We start from the raw sequence: 14,922 nt of genomic DNA, 5'->3' as shown, positions 1-14,922 counted from the left end.
CTCACCCTCAACCCCTCACCCTCAACCCCTCACCCTCAACCCCTCACCCTCACCCCCTCACCCTCAACCCCTCACCCTCAACCCCTCACCCACCCTCACTCACCCTCACTCACCCTCACTCACCCTCAACCCCTCACTCACCCTCACTCACCCTCACTCACCCTCACTCATCCTCACTCACCCTCACTCATCCTCACTCACCCTCAACCCCTCACCCTCACCCACCCTCAACCCCTCACCCTCAACCCCTCACCCTCAACCCCTCACCCTCAACCCCTCACTCACCCTCACTCATCCTCACTCATCCTCACTCATCCTCACTCATCCTCACTCATCCTCACTCATCCTCACTCATCCTCACTCACCCTCACTCACCCTCACTCTCACTCACCCTCACTCTCACTCACCCTCACCCTCACTCTCACCCTCACCCTCACTCACCCTCACTCTCACCCTCACTCTCACTCTCACTCACCCTCACTCTCACTCACCCTCACTCTCACTCACCCTCACCCTCACTCACCCTCAACCCCTCACTCACCCTCACTCACCCTCACTCACCCTCACCCACCCTCACCCACCCTCACCCACCCTCACCCACCCTCACCCTCACTCACCCTCACCCTCACTCACCCTCAACCCCTCACCCTCACACAGTGCAATAGGTCTCGGAGCATTTGAGTTAGAGCTTTTAGAATTGTTTATGGCTTTTTTTATTTGAAATTCTTTAGCATTGGCTACAGGAAACAAAAATGCTAAAGATTTACAAAAAAAAACCATAAACAATTCTAAAAGCACTAACTCTAATGCTGCGAGACCTATTGCATTTCCAATGCTTGTTTTGTCCATGTTACTGCTATCCATGTTAGGTCTCTTCAGAGATGCCAAATAAGATCAATAGTCCTGCGGTGTAACTTTCTGTTATGCCACTTCTTGTGATGTTACCAAAGGCGGCTCCTCCACTAGGGCGGAGGAGCGTCACCCCACTGCTTTCTCGCAGAGCGAGAAGTAGAAATATAAAATGCAAAAACTACCATTTTATGTTTTTGCTACTCGCACTGCGAGAAAGCAGAAGTGTTTGGTTGGGGGCAGGCGGGTCTGCTTTAGGGCAGGGGAGGAGTGCCTTGCCCCGTGCTAAGGGCCCTGACTGTTTGGTCGGCCCTCCGGGACCGACCTAACCAGTCATGCACACTCTGGCCTTCCTCCATGTAGGCACCAATGCACCCTACATGGAGAAAACGGCCTCCCCATAGGCGCCTGGCTGGTCGGCGTCCCAACCAATCACAATGCTGCCATTGGAGAGGGAGGCTGCCTGCTTCCTGTTTCTGCCAGAGGCAGGAAAGAAAGAGAGCAGGTCAGGAGCAGAGATGACGTGAGACCTGGGAAGGTAAGTTTATTTTATTTTTTTAATAACCCCTGCGAGACCTCCCACCCGCGAGTCATGCTAGCCGCGACTGGATTTTACATGCAAATTAGAGGGGCCTCACATCTTCCCTTTCGCCCGGGGCCCCAGAAGTTCTAGGACCGGCCCTGACTCTATAGTTGCCCAGGTATCATGGGTGTTGTAGTTCATTTTTCCTTTACTGTGTGCTGATTGGCTGCTGTGTTTGTTCAGTAAAGAAATAGAGAAAGCATAATCGGAGCCTCCGTCCTGCCATAGAATTGACAGTAATTCACTGCTATGCGTAATTTATCGTTTTTGTTTCAGGCAAAACAGAAGGCCACCTACGTGCTCCCAGCAGAGTGGAGACGGAGTCGCAAGGAGGACAGGGGCCACAGGGTGGAGGTCCTATCTTAGCTAAAGTTATTGTAAACTTAGCCTTGTAAGCATTTACATGACTATGTTTACATCTGACCTCCTCCTTTGCTGTCTGAAAGAAAAAGCTACATTAGTAATTTTTTAGACCATTCTGCTTTACATGAGATTTACATTTACAATGTTACGCAAAACCCGGGACAGGTCAGATATACCTTGATCGCTGTCAGCCTTTAGTCCTACTTCTATGTCTGGCCTGTCACGTTTGTTTACTTATCAGAATCCGGTCCTAACTGTCAATGTCAATAGCTGATAGCGGTGCGGATGCTGTCTCGGGGTTCGTGAGGAGCGCCCCTCCCACCGCGGCTTCGCTCTTGCAGTCGTGAGGCGAGACCTCCTGTTGGCTCGAGCCGCGCAGCTGACGTGACGTGCTTGCTCGTCACTGCCGAGCAACACGTGTATTTGTTGTGAGCACGCCGACTCCGCCCCTTGGAGCTTCACTACAACCAAACTGCCATTTATTGCGCAGCTCGCTCATTCAGCTGCTGCTGGTCCCCTGGCCTGTCACTGTTCAGGTTTCACCGCTTGTGCCGCGAGCTCCCCTCCCAGTGATCGGTAGGCTTGGGTGTGTGCGACAGCTGATCGCTACCCCTCCCCCTGTCACTGTACAAACGCGCCCACGTCCTCCCATCAGCTGGGCTGGCAGTGCCCGTACAGAAACGCCCTGTCCGCGGGCTCGGCTGCGTTCCCAGCCCCGGCTCACTCTAATTTTAGGGGTGGGACTGTGCCTGTAACCACCTGCCTTCATTGCCCAAGCTGACGAGGCAAAGAGCCTGTAGTTCTGCCAGGGAATCCTAGCGGCACTCGGTTCCCAATGAGAAGATGAGTCTTCGACGTCTGAGTCCATAACTCTGGGACTGGGAAAGATACCACCTGGACGTGCACGTCGGAGAGCACCGGGCCCTTGGGGCCGTGTCTGTTACACCTTCAGCGCGGAGTGTTAACCGTTTGGTACTGTCAAGTTTCAAGTGCCAGTCCTTGGTATGTTTATGACCTAGCCCGGATACTTGTCTGCAGGACTTAACTCGAGGAAGTACAGGCTTTTCCCAGTGAGACCCTGGAACACTTTTCTGTATAGGAATGTGATATTTGTGAAAAGGATTACGTTAGTGCCCTTTACCTAGTTTGGAAACCCTGGGAGAAGGTGAGTCGAGGCACTATGTTTTTATTAATAGATCGGGGTTTTCGTTGGCTTCTGTTTTTTCCATACTTATAACTGCTTGTCTTATTTTAACTCGATCACTTGAGCTAAAGTGCCAGCATACAATGTTTGCTAAAACAATAGAAATTATTAAACATTTTTTTTCAAATTCTTTTCATAGCGTTTTCCAAAAATATAGAAATACAAGGTAGTGGTTTTATATCGTCCAAGCAAATGTCCGCAGCACTTCCGATTAAACAGTCAATAAACACTTTCGAGCTATGTGACATAAACTTGTGCAAACCTTGTACATTTCCTCTTCCCTTCTTTCCAAATCAAACAAATACCGGGCACTTGCCAAACTAATAAAGGGCGAGCCACGGAAGGCTCAAGCCAGATGCCTGGCTCTGGTTCAGCATGAGTTCCTCTCCGACACTCAACCGAAAAGCGAAGTTTTTGAGTTCTGCTTGCCCTTCTTCCCACTCCCCATGCTATAACTTTATACGCCAAGAATTCAAGACAAACATTAACCTTTGATGCAAAACAGGAGAGAGAAAAAGATGGACATCTAGTGACTGAACTGCATTAAGTGAAACCAAAAAACCTGGGATAAATCATAGCTTCCACTCGACCATATTTTGTGCTCCTAGGCAAATATTTTCTTTGTCCAAACCTGTGCTTCCCTTTTTTAATTATTGCATACATGTGCACCTTCGAATATGTGAGTTCAGGATCTGCATTGTACAAAAATCTCGTGTTTGATTTAATGGAATATATTGTTGCTCCGGTATAATATTAATCTAGACCTTAAATGGATTACACATGACAAGCGAATTAGCCTCTTAATGGCATTGTCATCAAGGCAGGGGAGCATGATTGTTTCCAAGTTCACGTTTAAAAACTGTTGCGTGGTAAAGCCTATCGATAGAGCACTATGATCTGATGTACTAAGATAAAAACGATCCTATATGTTATAGGAAATACACTTAAAAAAATAAATTGGAACTACTTTATCTTACTTTATCCCCTTAAGTGCTGCCTCGGTGCATTGGCCGACGGCAGCACTACCTCCCCAGTGCTGCGCACGACCATTGGACGTCCATTCAGCACTAGTTCCAATGGACAGCGCAGCACTGGGGAGGAATGTTTAATAGCATCTATGAGGTTAAATGATGTTTGTTGCACAATTTATATACCAAACACTGTTATAGCTGAGCACTGGTTTTGTTCCCTTTGTTATTTTTTTAGCGCGCCCACCTTAATGACAGGATGTAACAATTAAAACATTGATAAAACGATTACATCACAACTTCACAGGACATCCTTTCTACACATATGCTTGAAGGTACTCTTGTTTTATTGACTTGTTTGACAAGCCCCGTGAGGGAACAGTTTGAGTGTGAGACTAATTGATCGGAGCGGAGTCCTCCATTATATTTGTTACCCATTGTGAGAAGCCGGCCAAGTATATGATGTCCACTAATGTAAGTGGGCACCTTGCACCAGTCCAGACAACCCTTATGGTGATTTAAGAGGTCTTCGACAACCACAGAAAGCTCTCCAAGTCGTAGCTGTGGAGAGCAGCCTTCAGGCTTAGTCTTGAAGGAGTCTAAAGCAGCTTGTTTTACCAGAATGCAATCTTATAGTATCGATTAAATGAATAAGAACCACACAAAGTATTTATACAGATATGTATTTATTGTATAACACTAGTACGTTACGGTATCTCCCAGACAGATAGACCCAAAGCACACAATACCTTAGCAAAGTAATCACAGTACATAGCACTAATACACAGCCTGGGGGGGGGGGGGGGGGGGGAACAAACCATATACTAAGAAAGTGGTATAAGAACCACGACTCGAGTCCAAGAAAAACAAAGGTGACCCTCAAGTGGACCCACAAGCCGGAGGCACAGGAGTCGCGAGAGGACCTCCGACATCTCACCGAAAGATGCAGGCCACGATGCACACGATGCAGTGTGGCCGAAGATTCTGGTCACTGGTGGTGCTCGAGGTTGGGGTTACTTGAAGTCCGAAGATCTTCTTGCAAAGAGGTCAACAAGCCTTTGCAACTGCAAAGGGGACGCAATGCTGAGGGGTTCGGTTATTGCAACCCACTCGAGGGCAACTGGTCTCAAACTTGGTGGGAAAGTAGAGCAGGCCTAGAGAGCTGGGGAAAACCACCACCTGTGTTGCAGAGTCCACAGAGTCTGGAGGAGCTCAGGATCTAGGAGTGACTCCTTCTCTCCAAGGGAGATTACTTCAGTAGTCCTGTTGCTTCACTGGCCTTGGGAGGGTTCCTGTGTGATGCAGAAGCACAGATGATGCAGCAGACTGTAAGGGAGACGAAGTCCAGCCCAAACAAAGTCCAGAGTGCCCAGATGGTAGAAGTGCAGTGCTTTCCATTCTGAATCTTATCCCACGATGAATCTAGGGGCCTACACCCAGGTAAGGCCTTAAGCACCCTAAGAAAAGGGATGGGACGATTTAGTGGACCCTCCCAGGGGGAGTTTACTCCTATGTCCTTTGTCCAGTTTTGAACCAGAGTGGGAGCCAACGGCTCCTAGAACTGGTTCGAACTGTATTATGGACAGGGACAACAAATGGGCCCCTCATGCAGACTTTCAGGCGCTGGCAAGCGCACCCACCCAGCCCTAATACAATAAGTCCTGTTTGGGAGGTGGTTACACCTCAAAAATCGAAAAGGGGGGAACTGGGAGCAAAAGGAAAGAGAGGTCCAGTATCCGAGCTCCCAAGACTAACATAATTACTAGGGGTTGACTGTTCCTCAAAGGTAGCGAAAGCTCCACCTTTCACTACCATTATGACTCAGACAAAGCAGAAGGAAAATACTCGCTCCTCTGATAACTACATCAAGGGGTCTTCGCTTGTCACCTTTTTAACCATACTACACAGACCCCCGAAAAAAGTTTTTTTGGGTACTAGTGCAGTATTTTTAAATCACTCAAGTCACCCCCTACACACCGCACTCACCACTGCGCCGTTTCTCCATAAAAAAAGCTCTGATAAGGAGCCCTCTAGCGGGGCCCATGGGGGACTGCAGCGCCACCCCCACGAGGAGGAACGTCCGATGATGAAGCATGACATCCGCATGGGTGTGTGAGGGCACTTTTTCCAAAAGGAAGAATTCCCCCGCCTGAGAATTTTCCTTCCAACCATTTCTGTGAGAGAGTCGCTTTCACTAGTCCTTCTAGCCACTGAATAGGCACGCTTTCTCTACCTTTGAGGTGGTCACACCTCCCTGTGACAAGATGCCTATTCTACCTTCCCCTGCTCGAGCTTGGCTCAGCAACAGGAGAGAGCAAAAATGGGTCTCTGGTCGGCAGCAACCATTTTGTGCTGTCTGTGACTAAAAGACTGTCTGTGACTAAAAGACTGGTATCCTAACGGAGGGCTCTTCCATTGCTTGGAATCATACCTCCCACCAACCATTTTTCTGAAACCTCATGGTCTCCACTATTTATCACACCTAACTGGAATGTTTTGTATTCTTGAGAGCACATAACTAATCCCTAAGAACAACAATTTATTTGGATTAACCACTAACCTTGGGTTTCTGAGTAACGTGGTCCTTACCGTAAAGGGCTTCAACGCCTCGTTAGGGTTAGCAAGCGCAATGAAATTGCAGTTACGACATCTCTTGACTTGGTGTTCCTGAGCACTGGATGAATCCTAGACTGAGAAAAGGAACAAAGACCTCTAGCAGGATAAATGTGTTCACGATTTAATAAAGTAAATTATATAGGATGATCAACAATTTATTGAATATATTATTTTTGCATAGAATTTAGCACTAGTCACTTTATATACCGGTTGGTATCTGCATTCATGCAGTGAAGATATTTGTTTAAAGATGCACGTCAATGAAATGTGTGGAATTGAGTGATTTTAAATTATCAAATACATGGGAGAATCATTTTAAATGAAAGAAAATGCAATTTATTTCATTAATATGTATGTATATATTCAGGCGAACTGTATATACTTGAATTGAACGCTAAGATGTTCAGTATTTCCCATTAACAATGTGCACTATTTCTATGTTCATGAATCAGTAATGTGATGCACTTTAGGAGGTGTGGCCCATAGGCTGGGTCAAGGAAACACAGCATTAAAAAAGCAAGCTGACTGCTAAACAGGTGTGTGATCAAGAGTACTTGGTACTCAAAACGCGTCGCTTGAAAGGTTCTAAACAATAAAAACAACATCTTGACTGAAGCCGCGGGGTCCGTCTTCTTCTTTAGCCACGCTGCGTGGAGGTTTGAGGAATTACTTGGAGATATATATATATATATATATATATATATATATATCTATCTCCTACTGGCGGTCGCCAGGTAATTATAGTTAGGACCTAGTTTCCATAGGAAATCCACACCATTCTATTTGGAATAACTTTGGCGCCGGTGGACGAATCTTTGCGAATTTCTCCAAGAAAATGGCCTGCTCCGCTACTTCCCTGAAAGTTTGGGGGTGATTCGTCAAGTGGGGCCGAGAAAAAAGTGGGGGTCCCAAAAGGTGTTCTCCCCATGCAATTTTCCATAGGGACCTTTAGCCAGGGCTATGGCCCGAACGGCTGAACGTAATTACACCAAATTTGGCAGAGAGGTAGAGTTTAGTTCGCAGATTGTGCTTTTTGTTAAATGGCGTAAATCCGTTCTGTAGTTCCTGAGAAAATCAAAAGTAAAATCATAGCGAAATCTATAGACTAAGTACAGCACGCGTACGGAAATCCGTACAATTAAGAGCACGAGCTGTATGCTGATTGGATGTCAACTGTCTGTCAACACTCCAAACCAGGATGTGTTGGCAGCCATCTTGTGCCTCGGTAGCACAGAGTCACAAGAAAACAGTAAAACAAAGTTAAAAAATAAGGAAAGGGGGTAGGGTAGAAACATGTTGACCCTCTAGGCCTGCTCAGGGGTCTCACATGGATGTTTAGGCGCAATTTTATTTATTTTTAAAATAAAACAACTGCGTTGTACGCGTATTGTACTCGTACGCGCTGGAAAAGAAAAAAAACCTAGAAGTTCGTGTTATTACTAATTAGCTCCCGGGGGGCCAAATCCCGGGGGCAATTTTTTTCTATAATGGGGGACTTGGAAGTGTCCAACAGGAAGAAAAGAATGGAAAAAAAAGTAATGCAGAGGACAGCGATGCTCCTGCTTCTGCATTTTATCAGGTCAATAGACTGTTTCCCATAACACAAAAGTTTATTGCAATAAATGTATAGAATTTTAACTTGAGCAAAATCAGGATGAATTTGTGTGCGTGGACTGTTTGCTGAAAATGCTGGTGCAGTAGTTGATGTGCATTGGTGCAGTAGCAGGTGGGTTGTCCTTCAACCTCTTTGTTCCAGCTCGAGCAAAGTTGTTGGGGTGTAAGTTCTTTACGTGTCGCTCCATATTTGCTGTGGTAAAGGAGTATTTCTGAGACGGATCACCCCTTGAAAGAGTTTGGAAAATTTTACAGGCTACTTTTGGAGCATTAACCTTTTTTTGCCCTTCTGGAAAAGTAAAAAACTGCCAAATTAGATCTTCTTTCCTCTTCTTTGGAGTTTATTTAGGAATGAAATATTCTTCTGAAGAATGGCTGGAAGATGAGTCCATTGCTGTTAATATGGTAAACTTCGTTCTATTTGACAAGATTATCAGAAGAGATATTTCTTTTTAGAAAGTCAAATTAGAATTTTTAAAATGGGACGGAAGTTTCAACAGTTGTAATAGGAAGTGTTATGATCCAATGAAATTTCTTCTTTTAAAGTCACATGGCTTTGCGTACGGTTACGCTGTTATTACGGTGTTCTTAGGATGCGAGTACGCATGACTTTTCACCGCGATTGGTGTAATTGCTTTTAAAAGTAATGTAGGATTATTGGAACTTAAAAAAAAATGTTTTCATAATTATCCTAGATAATGTGTTCTGTTAGTCTGTTCAATAAATACATAAATATATGTTTTTAAACCATTAAAAACATTTGCGTCTTTGCGTACGGGGCGCCGTACATGACGTCACACGGAAGCTTTCATGCGACGTGTAACGTGAAAGCGTATTCGTAGCGTATGCTGAAAATGATTAGCAGTACAAACTATGGTGCGATCACTGTCAAATCAGAGCACAGGGCGCACTATGAGAATGGTTAGACGTGGTCACTCATTGGAAATCCGATTTAGCTGTGTGGCTTATCCACAGTATCATAACTTTACTTTTTTGCCTGTTTAAGTTTGAGGTTTGCATGTAATACTATGCTATAGGAAGATATGGGTGTGTAGGCAGCGCTTATCTCCATGAAGCTTGGTTATTATCATTTACATATAGGTTTCTGAGGGAGAAAAAAGAAGTCTATCTGAATGGCGAGGATTGCACAATAGCACCAGATCACTCCTTAATTTGTAGACACGTACAATTGCATGGCTCTTGTAATCAAGATGCACCTAATTTGGTGTGAGTTTTGAAAGGCACTGCAACACCTGCTATCATACCATTGTTCAGTTTACTGGAAACATGAGTTATTTAATTTGAAATAATGCAGATTGTTGTGCAATGTCACCAGGCATTGGTTACATGATTACGGTAACTGAGCGTGTGGTTTGCTAAAAAAAAAAGTTGTTTACTCCTCTGCATGGGAAGCTTGATGTTTCCATCTGGCCGTCGATTCCGACCTTGAAAGAAGAGTCAACAAAGTGAGCCGTATAAGAGCGCTATTGTCTCAAAAAGAGGTCGCTCTTACATCTACTAGAGAAACAATTGTCCTTCATGTAGTAAACACCCGCACAGAAGTGTATGATTTATTAAATGCAGACGTGCCTTTGTATTTTGGGGAGTTGATTCAGAGTATCTTTAATGCGTCCTTGACTACGGGGTTACCTTACTTTTTTAAAGTTAGAAGCAGTGGTCTTGTGAATTCTTTTCAAACTATATTTGGTGTCTTTTCGGCATTTTTTCATTCGATTTGTTTCCAGCATCTTTGACGGATTCCCCTTAATAGTCGCATTAGTTGCCGGTGTCCTATTAATTTGTTTACTTAAATATGGATGCAAATCCTCCAGCACACGACAATATTTCTCGGCTGTTGCTGCTCCGCAACTGAATGCTTAGTTATTACGGAGCGCTACCTCTGGCTACATTGAGTGCAGTTTATGGATTATCATTTCAATTCTCCTTTTTCACATGCGTTCAACCTGTCTTCCATTGCCTGAGCTGCGATTTCGACTGGACCCTAGATTTGTGTCTCTGCAGTACGGTGTCTCCCAACGCGGATTATGACCAGCTATGAACCAGGTTCATGACTTGCTCTGTTCTGGCAGCGGGATTATGGCCTTAGCAGCGATACATGGAATAATGGGACGTTGGAATGTTTTTGCAACGGCGCATGACTTTTTGGCACGCAGTTACGTTGAAGATGACCCGAGGTTTCCTCCGATGGTGATGGAAGCTCCGGTCGTTGAGCAACATGTATGTTCATTCTCACTATTGAATTGGATGGCTGAAATGTTTTCAGATGAGAACAATGACTTCTTCTTGGAGGCTGTTGCTACATACTGTGCTTATACGCTGTTGGATTAAGACTCTTTGATTTTTCTACCTATTCTCTTTTATTTTGTTACTGTTTTCTATCAAACAGCGAATCATTTTTTATGCAAATTTGAACTTGACTGCTTTTCAGGCAAGGACTCTGCGTTCCTAGTTCGCCTACGTTTATATCACGTAGTTCTATCGAGGGAGGGTGTCGTGGGCTGAGCCTTGCACTCACACCGTGTTAAATTAGCATGAGTTCATTACAAGCTTAAGCTCCATTTTTGCTTTCCTGCTCTGCTTTGCACATGACACGCAATTTTGATATTGTTTAGAGAAGGCTGAGTATTTTGTTTTACCTAAGAATAATTTGTTATGCTACATTTCTAGACTGCCTCGCTAGTTTAGTGTGTATAGTGATAGCATGGAACATCAAGGTTATCTTGGATACTGTGTCTGTTATTCGGAATGATCCTTGCACGTTCGACCTATAACACATATGCAGGTGTGGCCACGTCTGATACTGGTGCGGTTAATAATGCATTGTGGAGGCATAATTAGACACAGTTGGAGAACATTGGTATCCTGACAGTTTGTGCAGAACTCAATGTGATCTACTACTGCTGAGTACCAGAGGTATGGGTCTGCCCATGTAATTCTATGAGATCTTCTGTAGTTATAGACTAACCTGGTAGGTAGAGAAGGTGAAATGTAGGTATTTTTTAAACTTGTTTCCCGTTAGCAATATAAGATGCTTTCTCACTTTGTATTTTATGGAATAGTAACAATGCTGACAACCTTGTTTCTGATAATATGTTTGGTTGTATTATCGAAGGTACTGTGCATGAGATTACGGCGTTAGAAATAAACATTTCAAACTTGCACGTGTCTTTATTTACTCCTTGTTTTGGACTGGTGTAAGACTACAACGAAAGAGTGCTCTTTTTATCTACCTTACTTGAGGTAATCTAAGTCTCATGTTCTGGGTTGACTAGTCATTGGTGTTTTTACTATAGAACGAAGAGCCAATGAGTCGCTGATTGCTAGTCTGGTAGGGGGTTAGGGTACTAAGGTGGGTTTTGGTACACCGTAATTCATTGAGGTCCTAAGTCTTTATGCACAGTTCTGTGTAGGAGCAGAATTCCTGCAACAGTAGTTACACAAAAAGTCTCGATAAAGGGCCTTGAGTTTGAATCGGAATATGAAATTGAAGAATAATTGATAACCCCAGCCAAGAAAGGGAGCAAGTGTGCAAATTTACAATGTCTTCGACTGGGGTACTTGTTGCAATAAAAATGTTCGATAAAGGCCTGCACTTTGAATAGGTATATGAAATAGAAGAATGGTTGATAATCACAGCTAATGTATGCAGCAAGTAGTTGTGTGTATGTGTGGATGATGTGTTGATTGAATGGAAGATGAAAAAGGTGAAAAATAAGAAAGGTTGGAGACACGCAAACTACCCGCTGCCTTTTCAGTGAAGAGAATCTTTGGATTTCCAGCTCATTACACAGATAGGGTGTTGAATTCCGCAGTGGGAGCAAGAGAAACAAGTAGCACATCTAAGGAAGCAAGCTAGTGCATAAAGTACACATAGTGTGCGGTAGTAAGGACGGAAGAAAGGACGGAAGTGTGGAAATTACCCACTGCTATTGATGGGTAGTAGTTACGAAGAAGGCTGAATAAAGGGCCTTGACTTTGAATTTGAATTAAAGAAGAATAATTGATAAGCCCAGCCAAGAAAGGCAGTAAGTAGGTGTGTGTATTTGTGGATGATTTGTTGATTGAGCGGAAAATGAATAAGGTGAAAAATAAGAGAGGCTGCAGAGATGCAAACTTTCTATTTCTTTGTAAGGGAAGTGGGTGTTTAGTTTTCCAGTGCGTGTGTGTGTGTATATGTGTATATATGTGTATATATATATGTATATATATATATATATATTGACTGAAAAAAACGTAGGTCTTAGGTATCTTATAGTTAGGAATTAGTATTTAAAAACCTTGCAAATTAACTGAACAAACCATAGGTTTTAACCTTGTTCAAGTTAGGAATTAGCATTTAAAAAACCTTTTGAAATTCACTGAAAAAAACATAGGTTTCAGGCATGTTATAGTTAGGAATTAGCATTAAAAAAAACTTAAAAATTCACTTAAAAAAACATAGGTTTCACACATGATCTATTTAGCTGGGCATTTCACTCATACAAAACCTTTGAAATTCCCCCATTATAGTTAGTTCAGCTAACTATAGCTCGCGCGCCCGCAATGCACTGCTGATGAAGTCACATATTACATCACTCATGACATGGTCAGTGACATCGCTCATGACATTTCAAATGATGGGTTTTTGCCAGAAACCTTCGTGGGAGTGTACTCAAAAACTTTTAATACATTTTTAAAAAAAATGTTTTAATTTTTTTGCCATAAACCTTCGCAGGAGTGTACTGAACAACTTCCCAAAGTTTCATGCCGATCGGATGAATGGTGTAGTAATGCATAAAGGACAAACAGACAGACATACTTTCATTTTTATACATATAGATTTGCAGGTCTGTTGTATTACAGCAGTCTTACCTGGTGACAGAACCTTCTTTTCCTTTACTGATGGATTTGTCCATCATTGTATAATGTTCACCTAGTAAAATACCGTTTTTTTTGTACATGTATAAATAAACCGGTTCTAAAATACTGTTTTGATTACTTAGCACAACCTGTATGTATGGGGTTGTATGCCAAAATATTGGTGTTGAACCCCTAAATAAGTAAAATAATAAAGTGCTGATCTTCGAGAACAAGAACTCTCCTTGGGGCTCCACCTTATGGCCTTCTGAGCACGGACCCACACTAACCAATCATGCTAAAAACCTGGTAATCATTCTGGACGACAAGTTCAACATGAAGGCAGAGCTCAATTAGGCCAGCTCCTTCTGCTTCCATTTTTCCGCATGCTTCTCAAGATCTTCAAATGTCTACCCAGAACACTAGACGCACAGTCACGCAAATCCTTATCAGAAGCAGAATAGACTATGACATGCACTATACACCGGGATTTCCAACCATCTTTGCCACCGACTCCAGACCTTCCAGAACGTTCAGCAAGACTCTTGTCCTTCCAGAACGTTCAGCAAGACTTTTCCTAAACTTTTCACGACACATCTACATCACACCATATCCAAGAGAGCCCACTGGCTTCCAAAACACAAATGCTGCCAATTCAAACTCCTCACTCGTGCATACAAGGCAGTGCACAACATCAGTCCAAAATATCTGAACATCCCCCTTCCTCTAACTCACCAGACACCTACACTCAGCCTCTCTCACTCGCACTCACCGCCACATCCACAAAAGCAGAATGAGAGGTCTAGCATTCCTGCATCACACCGAAGACCTGGAACAATCTAACTCAACAGATCAGGGCCTCCTCCTTTCAACTAACGCACTGGTCCCAATACCCAACACCTTCGGTCTTACACCTACACAACTGCTCTAGCGCCTGGGTACCTTCATCACTGTGATTTATTCTCACTAGACAAATCCATGTGACAACATAATTAATAGTGCTGACATACATATAAAAAAACCTGCTCTTGGTTCTTTTATGCATCTCAGACTAATCATGCATGTTCTTTTTAGGTGGAGCCTAGCGATACAGCGCGCATGCGCTGCTCGTTCTGCGAGGCATGCTGTATTAGGGTATGACGTGGAAGTGCTGTGAAAGCCTAGCCCACCCTCTGGCATATTTTTCATTGGCTGGTGGTATTGTCTTTGGTAAAGTTTGGCTTTCGATTTAATATGAGGCTTCTTAGTCCCTCCTTGTAACCGCCCTGTCTCCTTTTGTGACCGCCCATAACGAATGGACCTTTTACCTGTGGTGTTACACGGTCTACACTATGTAGTCGGTGAGCACTGTTTTTTTTTCAGGGGCACACTGCTCAGCAGTGGCACTGCTTCATCTATCGGTGGCCGGCTACAGTGCGTGTTGCTCGCTGGCCAGATGTGTGCTCGCTGTTCCGACTGCACACGCTGCAAAGAGGAGAGGTGCGCTTACTCCCGAAGGGGCTTAGAGCCCCACAGGAGTATGCCAGTGGTCCTGTTTTGTGGCCACAGTCCCCGCGTCTGCCTCACGCTGAGCCAGGACATCCTGATATGCTGGGGCCCTCAGCTGTGGCCACACCGCTAAAGTCGCGCTGACTGCAGAAACCGGCCAATGTCTTCTGCGGCAATGTCTTCACTACCAGTCCAGGGCAGGAAGCCGCTCGAGGGCACATCACCAGGTCGCCAGATGGCTGGATGCCTACAGCGCCAAGGATCACCGAAATGACCTCTGATGGTGCTGGTGTCAGCAGCTGCAGTGCTCATCTCCCATATCAGCCACATTCCCCACTCTGTGGTTGCCGGAGGTTTCAGCTCCCATAGCAGTCACATAG

General features: G+C 44.3%; 1 protein-coding gene across 8 annotated transcripts in view; it reads left to right on the top strand.

Moving 5' to 3' along the window:
• Positions 1-14,922, top strand: part of LOC147684688 (hydroxyacylglutathione hydrolase, mitochondrial) — a 699,222-nt gene that overhangs the window by 249,607 nt on the left and 434,693 nt on the right. Inside the window, exon 1 of one of the 8 annotated variants that reach the window (XM_086940523.1) lies at positions 2,153-2,960. The exons of 6 other annotated variants lie outside the window; for them this stretch is intronic. The gene's annotated coding sequence lies outside the window, so the exon portion shown is untranslated. Of the gene's footprint in view, positions 1-2,152; positions 2,961-14,922 lie in introns of those variants that run through there. One more of the 8 variants, XM_086940524.1, reaches the window with a different exon arrangement.

Source organism: Lissotriton vulgaris, chromosome 10, assembly GCF_964263255.1.
Source record: "Lissotriton vulgaris chromosome 10, aLisVul1.2, whole genome shotgun sequence".
Lineage (NCBI taxonomy): Eukaryota > Metazoa > Chordata > Amphibia > Caudata > Salamandridae > Lissotriton > Lissotriton vulgaris.
The sequence above is the reverse complement of the archived record's forward strand: the minus strand, read 5'-3'. Positions and strand labels throughout refer to the sequence as shown.